Here is a 4,730-nt window from a genome sequence, read left to right as displayed (position 1 = left end):
TCTTATTTTATCCTATCTTACTTTATGTTGTTTTATTTTATTTTATTTTATTTTATTTTATTATGTCCCCCTGCAATGGAATGAAATCTTAATGAGATCAGAGCATTCTGTCAGTTTTTATCATTGTTTACTGCCACATCACCAGTGTCTATACTAGCACAACAGACATAACCTTACATCACTTTTGAATGAATGTAGACATGAGTGAACTATTTACAGTGAAATATATTACAGTTTCCTTATTATACTTTTAATATCACGTGCTTGAGTATAATATATTTCCTACTCACTACATTCAGACATTAAGGAGGACATTACAAAATACATGTTTTGAGATGCAAACATTGAGTTAACAGTTGAAATGTATTCCCAGAAGCCAAATACTGTTGACAGTAACACCATTTTTTCGAGGTTTCAATTTGGAAAAGCATGTAGCTTCAAAAACTATGATTAAGCCATCCTGAAATGAGCAAGAATCAATATATTTATCAATTTATTGCATAAATATCCTTTAGATTAACATATTCCAAACAGTATTCTAGGTAAAGTGATCTATATTGGTCAATCTCAATCAGTAAGGGGTTCCTAAAGTGACATTTCCTGTACAAATATCAATTATGCCAACAGTCTTTTCAGGGCACCAGTAACCTCTTTATTTCTCAGGCTGTAGATGAATGGATTCAGAAGAGGTGTGATGATGGTGTAAAACGCTGCCACTGCCTTATCCTGTTCTGGAGAATGCAAGGAGTGTGGCCTTGCATAGGTGGAGAGGGTAGTCATATAAAATAGGCTTGCCACAATTAGGTGAGAGGAACGAGTGGAGATAGCTTTTGTCTGTCCTTTACCTGAGCTCACCTGGAACACCACAGTAAGTACACGGGCATAGGAAGCTAGAATGGCCATGAATGGTAGCAGCAGAATGATAAGCCCACTTAGGAGGATTGTATGCTCATACTGGGAAGTATCCTGACACACCAGTGGTAACAGAGATGGAACTTCACAGAAAAAGTGGTTAACAATTCGAGACCTACAAAATGGAAGTTGAAAAGCGTACAATGTATGCACTAAAGCATTGATAGAACTACTGCCCCATGCGCATGTGATCATGAACCAACAGATATTCTTGCTCATAAGTACAGGATAGTGTGACAGATGGCTACATATCGATCATAGGACATGAAACCAAGGAGAAGGGCTTCAGTTCCACCAAGTGCCAAGAATACAAATGCTTGAATTTCACAACCTAAAAATGTAATGGTCTTACTCTTTGTCAGGAAGTCAGTGGTCATCTTGGGCACGGTGGTGGAGATGTACATCATGTCAATAAAGGAGAGCTGACTGAGTAGGAAGTACATTGGAGTGTGGAGTCTGATGTCCAACTGAATGAGAAGGACCAGTATGCTATTCCCCATCAGAGCCCTGAAAAGAGGGTTACAATGGCAACAAAGAGGAAAGTGTCCATTTGACCATATTGGAAAAGACCAGAAAGTATAAAATCTGTTTCTAGACTTTGATTTCCCATCTTCATAGTTTAAACTGAAACACATCAGAACAGATCATATCCTGAGATTCCATGAAAGTCCTTTAAGGGAAAAGAAAGTGATTATTACTACATGCTTTTATTGCCTCCATAGCATTTTCTCAGCCAAATGAAATTTCAAGACCGTACGCCACTTCTATTTTCTTCCTTAGATGAGGGGAAAACAAATTATCTTATTACAGTAACTTTCAGAGAATAAGTCCTGTATGATCAGAGTTTAGTCAAAATCGTTACACACAGGGCACATTTTAGAGAATGTAAGGTTGCTCAATTTCCCTTAGCCTTCATTTTTTTTTCTTTTGATCAGTAGATGAATTAATCCCAATCAATTTCCCAGTGATTTTATGGGCATCCTAAAAGTAATTTAAATTTCTGTCCAGTTTGAAAAATACATGTTTCCTCGTCTTATTTTCTTTTGGAAAAGTACAGAATACTTAGGCCATTTGTTAAGCATAAAAAGAGTTCTTTATTCCAGCTTCCTTCCATCTCTGAATCTAAGGATAATACTGTGGTCCGTACTTGAACCATTGAATGCTGTAAGAAGTTCTCCACAATGTTAAATCACTCAACTTTAGTCTATAACAGCAGTAATAAAGTATAAATACAAAACATTTCAATAATTACAGAATACTTAGGCCCTTGTAAAACATATACATATTTTCTAATCAGGTTTTTTGTAGGTTCTGTTTCCAAAAAATAATACTATGCTAAATACTAAAAACATTGACTGCTGTAAAAACATTTCCATAAATATGAAGAAGTTAATTTTAAGCTATGCAACTTTTAATGTGTTATACATCAAGAAAATATTTCTCCTGATAGATGAGGAATGTGTGCCAAAGTTAAAGTTGCAATTAGAGGCACGTAAAATATATCATGCATCTTCTTTCCCCCAAAGAAAAAAAAAATTACTCCCAGAATCCTACTACAACTTCCAGGATAAATTTCTACATACAGTTAAAATTCCTAATGAGTGGCTCAATTCCCTTTAATAAAAAATAAGCATTGAGGAATGACAGCTTGTATGATATTATGCTCACTAATTTAAAACTTACAATTCTCAATCCTAAATAAATATAATTACAATATACCTCTGGTGTATTAAGCAATGGCTTGGAAATCCAATATGAGCAAAATAATTACGAATAGCACTATCTTAAACACTTCTAAGAACAATACTCTATTAAGTATGTGTAATCCAAAACCAGAAATTTTGGTAAGAAAGAAGTACCAATATTAAAATTTAGAATCATCATGGAAGATTTAAGAACAAATTAAATAGGAGATCCATAAACTGAAAGTTGAAAACTTATACCAAAACAAATTTAACTAATAAGCAATTATATTTGTAGTTATTTTCATCATAATAAACCTCTTCTAATTTTTATCACAGCTGACACATATTCCCACATTATCATCCCCCAACTTCCCCTGAATTTTAAATTCTACTTTATTAAAATATTTAATGTCCATTTTTTTAATTCAAAAGTGTCAGATAATCATATCCACAGATAGAAAATAAAGAAATGAGTAGGAATGAAAGCCTAACATATAGAAACTATGTCATCTCCTTAATATTATTAGGCAGTGAGAAGGTAAATATCAAAATGAAAGTATTAATAATAACCAGGACTCATCTGAAAACATAGAACTTACAAAACACTTTATTGTAATAGAACTGCATAAAATGCTCACCATGTATTTTTATATTCTGAAGTACTTTATCTATTTTACACACATTAATTATTTGAAAAATATTGTAGGTTATAAATTAGTGATAAGCATAATGCAAAATGTTGAGTTTTTTTTTTTTTTTAAGATTTCATTTATTTATTTGACAGAGAGAGAGAGAGATCACCAGTAGACAGAGTGGCAGGCAGAGAGAGAGGGAGAAAGAGGCTCCCTGCTGAGCAGAGAGCCGGATGCTGCAGGACTCAATCCCAGGACCCTGAGATCATGACTTGAGCTGAAAGCAGAGGCTTAACCCACTGAGCAATCCAGGTGCCCCCAAATGTTAAGATTTAAATAAAAAAGAATACACATGTTTACTAGCCCATTCAAGAATACAAGAATACCCCAAGGTCATGTTCCCTTAAGTAAGAGATACACACTGCTATGAAATTCCAGTCCTATCTCACTGTGGCAAGGTGCCCTCTACCCCCTTTGTCCTTGTAAACCTGTGATGATTCAAATTTATATGAGTAAAAAACAAAACAAAACAAAACAAAAAAACCTCAAATAGTTATCTCTATGTTCTTTTTACAAATCACTTGAAAAACATGTTAATTGGATGGAGCACTGGGTGTGGTACATAACCAATGAACCTTGAAACACTGAAAAATTAAAATTAAATTAAAAATATATTAATTGAATAGCCATCTTATAAATAGTCCCAATTGAAAATATGCCCATGTCAGAAGCATAAGACTATTTACTCTCCATAATCATCAAAATGAAACACATTTACATAAACAGTAGGTCTGAGAGTAATTTCCTGTTTTCTTTTTAATGTAAGTTGCATTAAACTCATCAAGGAATTCTAATTTCTTTTGACTTACTTCAGGGGACTCAGAAGAATAAACACCTTTTGATGTGTGAGTGAGTTTTTCTGTGAAAACTTCTTTCACCAAGCCATGCTTATGAAACTAAAGCAAAAGATATTAATATAAAACATTATGTTTCCTTCTAGATGATCAAGCATACAAATTGTCTTTAAATCTATAAAATCATTAAACGTCATTTCCCTTGAGGCATATAGCCCCTTATTGAAGTCTGTATGTCATTCTTCTAGAATTTTGCTCTTAAAATAAAACATTGAAAATGGAATGAAAGATATATCTGCAGTAGTATATGTAGAAAAGATTCCTAACACTGACATGAGAGTTGTAATTAGAGTTGCAGCAATCCCTTCTTTAATAAATTTAGAGTATTTTTTATCATCTATATAAAAGAGTTACACAGGCAGAATCATATATATTCTGAACAATTGAGTTATTGAATGTGGCATATCTGAAGAATACCCCCCCAAAAAAATTCCAAAAGAAGTCAATAAATGCTTAAGTCTCTACTACCAGTGTTTAAGTTTATTGGTGGTGTTTTTGCCTTTGAAAATAAGTCTTCAATCATTTAGTATGATAAATTCAGTAGAGAGTATAATGAAAAGATACACATTCATTCCCTTCCCCTGTAA

The 4,730-nt window shown here is 33.3% G+C and overlaps 1 pseudogene; it reads right to left on the bottom strand.

Annotated features, from left to right (window-relative positions):
- Nucleotides 1-615: 615 nt before the first annotated feature.
- On the bottom strand, nucleotides 616-1,528 carry LOC123939202 (annotated as a pseudogene).
- Nucleotides 1,529-4,730: the final 3,202 nt, after the last annotated feature.

This window comes from Meles meles, chromosome 3 (genome assembly GCF_922984935.1).
Source record: "Meles meles chromosome 3, mMelMel3.1 paternal haplotype, whole genome shotgun sequence".
NCBI lineage: Eukaryota > Metazoa > Chordata > Mammalia > Carnivora > Mustelidae > Meles > Meles meles.
This window is presented reverse-complemented; position numbering and strand designations above follow the sequence as displayed.